Source organism: Silene latifolia, chromosome Y, assembly GCF_048544455.1.
Source record: "Silene latifolia isolate original U9 population chromosome Y, ASM4854445v1, whole genome shotgun sequence".
NCBI lineage: Eukaryota > Viridiplantae > Streptophyta > Magnoliopsida > Caryophyllales > Caryophyllaceae > Silene > Silene latifolia.
Window position 1 is genome coordinate 268986997 of NC_133538.1, and position 12206 is coordinate 268999202.

A 12206-nucleotide genomic window follows, 5' to 3' on the forward strand; every position below is an offset into this window, starting at 1 on the left:
TACATAGACAAGATCCTAGAGAGATTCAGCATGACTAACTCCAAGAAGGGGTTTCTTCCTATGGCTCCAGGGGTGCATTTGAGCAAGTCTCAGGCACCAGAGACACCGGAAGAGAAAGAGCGCATGACACGGATTCCTTATGCCTCGGCTATAGGATCAATCATGTATGCCATGATATGCACACGTCCGGACGTGGCATATGCATTGAGTATGACAAGTCGATTCCAACAGCATCCAGGTGAATCACATTGGATGGCTGTCAAGAACATTCTTAAGTACCTACGGAGGACTAAAGATTGGGCATTGACTTATGGAGGCGCTCAAAAGCTATGCGCTTGTTGATTCTGTGAGATGCTAGCTTCCAAACGGATCGAGATGACTCGAAATCTCAGTCTGGATTCGTTTTTACTCTTAATGGCGCAGCAGTCAGCTTGAAGAGTTCCAAACAAACTGTTACAGCAGATTCTATGACTGAGTCCGAGTACTATGCCGCGTCTGAAGCTACAAAGGAAGCGATATGGATGCGTCAATTCCTACATAGACTATCTGTAGTGCCTAGTTCGAATGACCCGATCACCATTTATTGCGACAATAGTGGTGCCATCTTCCAAGCTAAGGAGCCAAAGTCTAGCAACAAGTCTAGACATGTACAACGGAAAGCTCATCTAATCCGAGATTACGTGGAGCAAAAGGAAGTAGTGATAGAAAATATTGCTGAGATGATAACATAGCGAGATCCTCTCACTAAACCATTACGACAAGATAAGCATGAAGGGCACGTTAATTCCATGGGAATTAAACGTGTTCCTAAGTTGTAGTACTCTTTTATGGATTAGATTCATTCTCTTTTGTACTCTATACAACATCATCATTTTGATATTTATATATTTTGTTTTTCATGTGGATTTGTACGACAAATTTTGAACACCACAAAGTGAACTGAACAAACATTATATTTTTGGTCCTTAATTGCCCACGTGAGCTGATAACTCAAGGTAATTATTTTGTGACGTTGGTTGATGGTGGGTTCAACAAGCCATAAGTCAAAAGGTTGACTGACCAATCACAGAGGCGATTTATACGGATATTTCGTAGGACACAATTGTGACATCGACGTGGAGTCCTAAATGTTTTATAACATTCGGTGCCCGGTCGTGGATAGGACCTCCATGGTGATCCTAAGAGTCGATTCTTTTGACTATCGACTGTCTCTTGAGACTAAGGCGGATTTTGGGTGACTTTGGTTTCTTTCTCACGGTCATCCGTAATAGAGGGCCAAGTAGATTTTTTCTGGGTCATTTCATGCCGTGCTTAGATCGGAAGGAGTCGAGTTGAAGGAAATATTCAGCCTTTATCGGGTACTCGATATTTCTCAGGGCCACTCGAGGAGTCAGAATCGAAATGCATGGCCATGCTCGAATACGATTCGTTTTATCAGTTGAGTTACTCTCTAGTCGGGGAAACCACTCTTGATACAGATCGATTGTAAAATACGACCTTTGCGGATCCGGATCTGCAAATTGTTTTACATTGAGTGGGAGAAATTTTAAATGAATATGAGAATCGGTTATCGCACATACACTTGTACGGACAAGTGGGAGTTTGTTGGAGGTGGTGTCCTCCAGTTAGTGCGGATAACGTCATTGCACATACACTTGTACGGACAAGTGGGAGCTTGTTGGGGCTGGTGTCCTTTACAGTTAGTGCAAGGACTTATAAATCTCTAAAAGGATCAAAGGGTATACTTTTGTATTATAATCAGTTGGTCCACGTTTATCAATAACGGTTGGCTTGCTAGATAAGTTTGACGTTATTGTCATACAGATGGCGGTGATCAACTGGTCCCTAAAAGTCACACCTATAGGATACGTTTGAGAGATGTGACGGTATGAAAATACGTCATGTTGATGCCAATAATTGACTAGCGAGTTAGTCCGAGTTATTTGAGTAGTAATTAGTCAAAATGCGATGTTGAGATATTTTATTTAATACGGATTAAATAAAATGGGCTAAGGCGAATTAAACAGTTAATTCGTAAATTAAATATAAACGATTATATTTAATTAATGTATATTGAATTAATTATACAATATTGTCTTTGTCGGACATGTATTAATATTTCAACTAACCCGAGTTATTAGTTGATGTTTTAATAACCGATAACCGATGACGATTTATAATAAAACCGCGTCATATACATTTAGCATTTTACGAGCCGGACCACGAGTTAAAATTAAGAGGAAGTGGAAGCCCACTTCCCCATGTAGGGCTCGGCTGGCCGAATGAAAGAAACAAAAAGGAGAGCTTCTCCTCTTTGTAACCTAATTCATTTGCAAAACAAAATTAGGGTTTTGAGAAAAATTCTCTCTCAAAAATTCAGATCTCATATCTAAAGAAAACTCACATCAAGTTCTCTCAATATTGCAAGGCAATTAGAGAACACATTTCTAGCACAAGGGCATATTCTCAGACGATCTTGGGTGCAACAATTAGGAGGAGGTCTACTTTGATCTCTCATTGCCGAATTGCACTAGGACCGAAGGTTAATTCTTGTGCTTTATCGTTTTTCATTGTTTTTCGTTTATGACAATAAATCACGTATTAAATTTGCGTTATAGTCCTATAATTTAAGGGTTTTATACGGATATTACCCCACAATTAGTAGCCACGTCCCGTGCAATGCTTGCTAAGTGGTTTTCCAAGTAATGGCTCCAATTTCTATTCTTATAATTTGCATTAGTTGATCCCTTACTTAACTGCTTTACATGATTCAGATTCTAATCTCATACCTATGTTGTATTCCCTTAAAATGCGTGCTTTTGTATAATGACCGTATTCTTGTCTTTCATATTATTTAGTTGTCTCACATGATTAGTTGAATCTTATTATGCTGATGTTATCTATCTTGTTCCATCTCATTTAATTGCCATGTTTAGTTATAAACTTGATATTCATATATTTTGTAAGTGTCTTACATGACTTACCTGTTTTAGTTCCTTTTTATGTTCGTTTTGACATTTTGTGGCTGGGAGAACCTTGAGTTACTCCCCACTGACTGTGGCGTTCATGTTTACATGAATGACAGGTATTAGTTGGTGCATTCATGGGGTGAAGACATGTGTGAGCTAGCGAGCACTTTGGCCTAGTAGTTGGTTTATTAGGATTGTTTAGACTCACCTTTTATTGTATTATCATTCGAGGGATATATTTTCCCTCACCTTTGTCTATCACGTTTGTATAACTTAAACTTTATTTCCGCATTCTTTATTGTGTTTTGTATTTTAACGAACCCGCACTTTAAATTTTAAAAGTTTCAAAAATTCCCTAGTTTCTGCTTGAATTTATAAGTTATGTTTTCCGCATTTATCGCGGGGTGTCACAGTGTTGGTTATAGTGTGATTGTGACATATCACACAAGCCTTTTCATACTACTTCTTACACCTTTGTTCCCTACACTCAACAAAGTCATTACAAGAGAGTAAAAACAAAAGCAATAAGATTCCCTTCAAGGGAAGAGGCCACCGGTTTTTTTGGCCATAAAAGAGAGCATTAGTTGCTCATTTTCTAGTTAGTGCTTTGGTTGTTTTTCTCTCTAGTTTTCCCTCACATGCTATTGCAACAAACTCTCACAAATACTAATACACTCAATATATTACTAGAGGTAGTAATACTAGAAATATTAGTATTATTAAGGTTACATTTCTACTACATATCTAGTTAATATTAGTAGGAATTTTTGGGATTAATCTTGGGTGCAACTTATTGGAGTGTCTTCTATACTTGGAGTCTTCGGAGGATCATCCATCATATTAAGCTCAATAACAAGTGAAGGAAGGTGACCTTACTTATGCCCATATTTTCGAACCAACTAGCAATGTAAGGAACATTGTTTTTTCTTATAAATCTTTCATTTTGTTATGCATGCACTAGATCTAAAGAACATATAATTAACAAGTTAATTTGTTCACTATTAGAGGAGTCTAATAATAGGTATATGAACCTAACAGTTAGTGCCTGAACTAATCTCTTACAATGAAACAGTGTTCATCTGAAGGGGTATAACGCTCAGAATCCACCCACTGGAACCCTAGTCCTATTTCTTAGTAGGTACGACAGGAGAAGTGGAAATCCAAAACTTTAAGTTATGGCACCAACTTCTTACTTATTCTCCTGAACAAGTATCACATTGTTGCTTTTTGCACCTCTAGAAGGAACACTATCTGCCCGAATAAGGCATATCATTCAGAACATACGTGTTAGCCACCTTGGATCTGTAAGGTACTGCTAAAGGGGTAACAACTTAAAAACACGCTCTCCAATTCTTCCCAAATATCTTAAAATTCTTATTTTTTCCACCCTTGGGTGTTATCTGTCAACAGGTAGCGCTAAGGGAATAAAACGTGGGAGACACATCTTTAAGAGTTCTTGCAAAAAGGGCCCAGATTAAGTGTTGTTTTCTTTTAAATTTTTGGTTGCACTACCTGAAGGAGTACAGTTTTTTACTCCTGGAACAATTTCTTTTTTAATCCACTCCCAGTTGCAATATTTATTTTCTTTTTAGGATTTTTGAGAACTCTTTAAGTTGAAAATTAATCCCCAGCAGTCTGAAAGAAAAAAAGAACTAGCAAAAAGTTCCTCCTGCAGGACGTACATGGTGCGCGTGGTTAGACAGGGGCCCGAGCATCCCGTAAGGAGAGAAGACCCCATGACCACCAAAGTTACCCCAACAGAACAGAGAGTCGGCCAACATACAATGCATGCATGATAAACAGACCGCAGTATGCACAGTAAGTACATAGCAAAGAAAAAACTTAAACATTACTAGCCCCCAGAAGGGAATAAGAGCAAAAGCCAAACGATTGTTCAAAACATAGCCAAACGCCACACATGGCTCAGGCAAAAAAGCAACCAATTATAATTAACTAGAGGGCATTCCCTCGTCTAATCAGCCTGATCTGGAATAGGCACCTTATCAGGAACGGCAGCAGCAACAGAATCAGGGACATCTTTCTCCACCTGTATCACCTCCTGAGAAGGAACATCCCCTCCCCCCCCCCCTCCCCTAGCCAGAGCCGCTTCCTCCTTCGCCATCAGGTCATCAATAATGCTAAAATCAGGATGAACGAGGACAGTCTCAGCAAACTGCCTCTCCTCCTCTGCCAGATTCCATGTGGTGTGCGTACCAGTCTGGAACTCCCGCATGCGCTTGATCTTGGACTCCCAGGCAGCATACAGCAGGGCATCTAGAAGCAGCTTCTTCAGGGTCTATACCTGACCCTCAGTAGCAGCAAAACTATCGGCTAGAGAGGAATTGGAGCTCTGTGCCTTCACCAGCTGGGTTTGAGTTTGTGCCAGCTGATACGTGCATATTGTATAGTCTTTTTAGCCTATTTTCGCACGTATTTCCATGCATTCTTGTACTGTTTATATAGTATTTTGCCCCCTAATTGGCTACTTTAGTTCGTGTTGTAGAAATGAACGCGAAAGTAGTGGAATCGTACCATTTTTCGTCCTTTTTGCATGCATTTTGAGGAGACGAGATTTTCTGTAGTTAGTTTCTGCATTTGGGATGCGTGAAGGCACGGTTTACAAGGCAGTTGGGCACGAGTTTAGGCTGATTTGATGGAAGAAGACTCGATCGAGTGGTTTTATTACTCAATCGAATGGTTTCTACGTTATTGGTTGATCGATCAAGCACTTTTATACTCGATCAAGAAGTGCTGAAAAGAGAGGTTACTCGATCGAGTAACTATTCTACTCGATCGAGTAGATTTTCTGGAGTTTTTCTCGATCGAGTGGATTTATTCTACTCGATCGAGTGGTTTGGTCTGGTGTGGGCTTTAATTAGCCCGTAAGCTTGTTTTAGCTTTTGGACTTAGTTTATTTTCTATTTAAACGCAACTTTACTAGGTCATCAGCTATCTTATGATCTATCATTTTTAGCATTCACAGTAAAAACATTACGTTGCTTTTCCCTTCTCTACTGTATTTTTATTTTCAGGATTATTTCGCTCGGATTTGTGTGTTCTTTACCCCGGATTCTCACGATTGTAATCTCTTTCTCCTTTCTTAATAATAATCTCTCTTTCGTTTGCTTTAATTGTTCGTTTTACTTCATTTAATTTCTGCCTTAACAACTTTTTATGCAATTTAATTATCGTTTTAATATGTTGAATGCTGGTTATTTATCTGCTGTTATTTTTTATAGTATTAATGGCGATATGAGTAGCTAAACTTGTTTCATGTTGGGATTAGGGGATCTACGGTAGAAATGTGACGATGTAGTGAATAAGTTAGATGAATTAATTGTGAGATTCTGTCACCATAGCAATATAACTGTATTTACCAACTTAGTTGAGTGCACGCTTCTGAGTAACCCCTTTAATCTGGATAAATTTAATCCTGGATCGGAAGATTGGACTAAATAGACCTGATATGAATAGTAGACTACCCTGACGAGGACGGAAGTTAAGTTAGTAGAAGTTTAGGGTAGAAAGTGGACCGGAAGGACCTTTCCATATCCGTCTCGCATTAATTTGTCTAAGTTGTTTACAGTTGAGTCACTGGACTACCGTAGTGAACCGAAATCCTGACATGTCCCTTCTCTATTTGATAGTTTAATTCTATTTTCCTGCCTTTATTGCTCTTTTCTGCTTTTCTTTCCTTTAAACCTTTAGTTTAGAAAACCAATTTAAACAACCCCCCCCCCCCATTTGGGACCAAATAGACGGACTTTTACAGATATCTTGCCTCCCTGGGGAGATCGACCTGACTTCCGTAGCTATATAGTTAGTTTATTTTTGATAGGTACACGACAGCCCTGTCAAATTTTGGCGCCGTTGCCGGGGAGGCAATTGCCCTACCTGTCTTTGTTTCGTTTATTTTATCCGTCTCAGGGAATTTTTATTCCTTGAGGCAGTTCTTATTTATTTTCTTTCAGTGTTGTTTATGCCCAAGTCAGACAGGTTTGAGTTAGTTTCAACTGATTCGGAGCCAGAGAGACTATTCAGGCATAGACTCCGTTTGCAAAGAGAATCACGAAAGGAAGCCTTGAGTACTTTCGAACCAGAGCTTCAGCATTTCCTTTTTACAGAAAATCCATCTTTTGAAGAAGATACTTATAGTTCTATAAGCCAACCAGTAAAGATGCCGAACATTGCTAGTCACTCGGAACCTAAAGCAGCTTCAATTCCAAAGGGTTTCAATCTCCAGACTGAGGATGAGAATACATTTGATATCCGTCCTTCCTATATCAATATGGTGGAGAGAAATCACTATAGAGGTGTGGCAGGTGAAGACCCGAGGAAGCACATGGAGGTCTTTACGGACTACTGTTCTACTATCCCTGCCACAAAGGGGGTAACTCAAGACAAGATTAAGGAGGTTTTGTTTCCTTTTTCTTTGACTGACTCAGCCAAGGAGTGGCTGACTGATTTGGACCGCACGGCCACATGGGTTACCAACTGGGAGACCCTTGCTCTTGCTTTTTACAAGAGATATTTCCCTCCACAGCGCACCAATCAGCTGAGGTCAAAGATCACAAGTTTCAAGCAGGCACCTGATGAAACTTTATATGAAGCATGATCACGTTTCAAGAAGTTAGTGAGGTCTATACCTCACCATGGTTTCGAGCTAACCAGTTCTACAATGGGCTATATGATGATCACAGAGCCATACTTGATGCGTCATCTAACGGAAGATTCCAAGAGAACACTGACGATGATAAGGGATGGGCCCTTATTGAAGAGATGGCGAATCACTGTGCTGAGTATGGAAACCCGAGGGATGGTATTAGAACAGTCCATGTAGTTGATAAGCAAGTTGTGGCTCAGATGGAAGCCATAAATGCTAGATTTGATAAGTTGGAGTTATATTCTGCTGGGGAGCCTCAGATGGTCCATATGCTTACTAGAGGGGAGACCGTCACATGTGAGAGGTGTGGTAGCAATGACGACCATACTGCTATTAGTTGTCTTATAGAGAAGGAACAGGTCCTTGCCTTTCAACAATATAGGCAAGGAAGGAGTTCCTATTATAACAATCAAGGGGTAGTCCATCCCAATCTGAGGTGGACAAGTCAAAATGTGCTCAATCCTACCCCTCCTCCGCACCAGCAGCAGCCGTATGTTCCTCCACATAAGAATCAACAAGGCTTTCAGAAGCCTCCTTCCTTCCCTCCTCCCAATCACGGTGCATCATCTTCCGGTGGGGTAAGTGAGATAGGTGAGCTAAAGACGATGTTGCAATCTTTTACAAAGCAGTGGCAGCTGAGTGATCAACAAGAAGATGCATCCATAAAGGCACTTGAAAATCAAGTTGCCTAGTTAGCCACGAACCAATCCACAAGGAAACCGGGTCATTTACCGTCACAAGGTGACAAAAATCCACATGAAATGGTAAATTTAATCAATTTGAGAAGCGGTCATTCATTTGAGGGACCGGAAGTGTCGAAATCAGACCCGAGGAAGGCTATAACTGCTGATGAACAGTGTTCTGGCGAAGAAAAGGAGCTGACGGCTAAGAAAGTACTCGATCGACTAGTTTCTGGGGGTCGATCGAGTAAAAGTGTTGAAGAAAGTGCTCGATCGAGTTGAATTTATACTCGATCAAGTGAACAAGAAAAAGGAACTGCTCGATCGAGTGAAATTTCTGCTCGATCGAGTGACTCTGTTGAAGAAACTACTCGATCGAATGGGATTTTTGGTCGATCGAGTAGTATGGATAAGGAACAGCTTGATCGAGAGCCTGCTAGTGCTCGATCGAGTGAGAAATCACCTGAAAGACCTCGTTTGAGAGGAAAGAAGCGTCCGAAGGACTTGGAGCTTGATGCGGCTGACACGTTGGAAGAGAGGAACAAGGGACTCGAGATACCCATCACGGTTCCCTTCCCGAGGCTTTTGCAAAGTACTAAAGCTAATCAACAATTCGGAAAATTTGCCGAAATCCTGAGAAGCTTACAGGTCACTGTGCCATTCGCCGAACTGCTGACACAGGTACCCTCTTACCTTAAATTTATGAAAGAAATTTTATCGCGTAAGAGGCACATTAATGATCATGAGACGGTAGCTTTGACCGAGGTAGGGATGGCCCTAGTTCAGAATAAGTTACCTCCCAAACAGTCAGACCCGGGTAGTTTTTCGATTCTGTGTGACATTGGTACCCACTTGATTGATAACGCGTTATGCGATCTTGGCGCTAGCGTGAGTGTCTTACCGTTGTCTCTGGCTAAGAGACTTGGTTTGACAAAGTTTAATTGCACAAACATGACTGTTCAGATTGCTGATCGTAGCATATCACGGCTACTAGGTGTAATAGAAGACATACCTGTTAAGATCGGGAGGTTCTTTATTCCCGTTGAATTGTTGTACTTGACATCCCCGAAGATGCCCGTACCCCTATTACTTTAGGGAGACCATTTTTGTTTACTGCCCGTGCAGTAATAGACGTCGGGGACAAGACATTGACCTTTCAGGTTGGGGACGAGGAATTGATATTACATCAGTCTAAGTTCCGGAGGGCTCTCATGCAAGCTCAGCCTTACAATGCCCTCTCTTCTACTGACCCTATTATTGACACTCCAAATGAAAATTTGGAGCATTGTGCTGCTATTGTGACCCCTCCGCCTCAGGTTGAGAGCAAAAAGGAGGAAAGTTCGTCTGTTTTCCTTGCTGCAGGTACAGATGAAGATAAAGCAGGAGCTGTCAAAGGGCATTGTGCAATTAATGTCAGTCAAAGTGGGAGTGACAGGGTTAAAGCCGGTGAGAAAAAAGCAAGGGTGAGAAAAGTTTGCGCATATGTGGATGTCAACTATTCTCCTCCTAATGATTCAAGTTCAAGCTCGTGGAAGCTGAAGAGGACAATAAACATTGCTGAGATGACGTCCTCCAGTCAGGAGCCCTCCGAGGGGCTACTGAATTGCCTTGGGAAGTGAGCGGGGAAATGCCTCGTGTACCAACTTGTAAAAACAATTTTTAAAATTTTCCGTTGAACTTTTTTTTATTGCTTTTAATTAGGACAATTAGAATTTAGACAATTTTTTAGCGTAGATTAGAGACTATAGACTGTTAATTTACGTATTTGGTATTTTGGGATACTTTTGCGAGTGTTTCAATGCAGGTTTGGGGAATTTTACGCAAATTCAAAGGAAGAATGACGAATTCAAGAGCTTACACGAGGAAAAGAGCTTGATCGATTAATTTTTGTACTCGAGCGAGTGAAATATGTTCGATCGAGTGATTCCATTTTAGTCGGTCGAGTAAAGCTGAAAAGGGGAGTTCTCGATCGAGTAAATTTTTACTCGATCGAGCAGATGAATCCAAAAAGTCCTCGATCGAGCAGTTCAAAACCACTCAATCGAGTGAAATGGGAAAAGACACGCATGGAGTCTCCTTTAAGTCCTTTCTTTTTTATTGTTATTTCATTTTCCCCTAAGTTTTCGACCCCTTCCCTTTTGCGATCAAAAACACCCCAAATCCCTTCTATTTCTTGCCCATTTGCCAAATCCGTCACCTACATTTTGTTACCTGCTAATTAATCGTCAAAAGCCCTCTACTTTCCCTCTGATATTCACTATTTTACTCGGTCTATTGAGGATTTTAGGGTTTGCGGTTGTTCGATCAAAAAAATCGCCATTTATGCTTGTTGTTTGTCGATTAATTGCTATTTGTGGGTTTCTAATTATCAAGTAAGTGATCCTTACACTTCTTTGCATTTAAATTTCATTTATTTTGCTTATTATGAGGTGAATTAGGATTAGGGTTTCGAAATTGCTTATTTAGTCGATTTTTTTCGACTATAAATGTCATTGCTTGCCTCATTTGTCTTGCTTGATGATCATTTCCCATACCTCATTACTTTTACATGTTTAAATTCGATTTTAGCGAGGAATTTGCGATAAAGATTCAGTACAGTCGAAATTTTCGACCGTAAGATTGGTCTCTGCTGCTGGGTATGCTTAAATTGCCTCATTTGTTGCTTAATTTCATGCCATTGATGCCGTTTACCCCGCCCCTATCGCTGTTTACCCGCTGTCATTCGAATTTTTGAGGAAATTTTGATAATTTTTGGGCTGTAGTCGAATTTTTCGATTGTTTGGGAATTGTCCTCCTGTTTTCATGATGTTTAGCCGCTGTTTTCTTATTAATTCCGTTGCCCTATTTATTCAGGATGGATTCTAGCTCGATTCCTTCGTCGAGCTCTTCTGCCAGACCGTCTTTGTCTCTATTTGAGACGGTAGTCCCTGCTGTTACTACCGTCTCCGCACCGGCCAACACTTCTGTGTTCTTAGTTTCAGCCGCCGGTACTGTTTTTACGCCAGCTAGCACTGCATCTAGCTCTTTTTCGGTTGCCACTTCAGTCACAGCCACCACCACTGCTAGCACTGCTGCTAGTCTTTCTTTCTCAGTGGTGGTCACAGCAGCCACAGCCTCTACTTCAGCCACGGTGAGAACACCTGTGGCGGACTCACCAGCAGTTGCAGCTGCTTTTCGGGCGGCTCTAGTTCCTCGCATCGTCACTGCACGGGCTTCTACTTCGGGTTCTAGAGGCCGGGGCCGAGGTCGTGGACGTGCTCGTGCTACACCAGCTCCTGCCACTTCTACTTATGCTGCTCCTGGTGGCACGGTTACCATCCGAGGGGACAACTCCCTCGACTCCCACCCTGAGTACCCACCGGTAATCTTCGTTAACGGTGTACATCGTAAGAGTTTTATAACCTCGTTGGCTGTGAGTTTTTACCTACCCGGTTCTTAGATAAACCGGCACTTGAGAGACTCGGCTTCAATGAGTCATTTTGTGAGCTTTTACGGGGCACGGGGATGGCCGGACTCATTACTATGAGTCGCCACACCTTTCTGGAGCAGAGTCTTGAGTTCCTCAGCTCCTTCACCTTCTCCTCCGGGGCACACGTCACTGCCCCCACTAGTTCTTCTGTGTCTTTCCGGTTGTTCAACCGGACTTTTTCGATGACTTTGGAGGAGTTTGGTAGCAGACTTGGACTTTCCCCTACGGGCGACATTGCCGCCCCTAGGAGGGTCGTTCGTCAGCTTTGGCGGACCTTGGCCCAGACACCCTTTCCCGAGCGAAAGCTCGCACAGGTCCACCTTCCCCCTGCCAGTTACTTTCTTAGACTGATGGGGAGCACCATTTTTGGCCGAAAGCAGCCAAACAACATCAACAACAACGAGCTCTCCATCTTAGGAGGTTAC

General features: G+C 41.6%; 1 non-coding gene across 1 annotated transcript; it reads right to left on the reverse strand.

Moving 5' to 3' along the window:
• Positions 1 to 7522: 7522 nt before the first annotated feature.
• Positions 7523 to 7628, reverse strand: LOC141636526 (small nucleolar RNA R71). Its single transcript, XR_012541132.1, has one exon. It is a non-coding gene; the product is annotated as a small nucleolar RNA R71 (small nucleolar RNA).
• Between the last annotated feature and the right edge of the window lie 4578 nt (positions 7629 to 12206).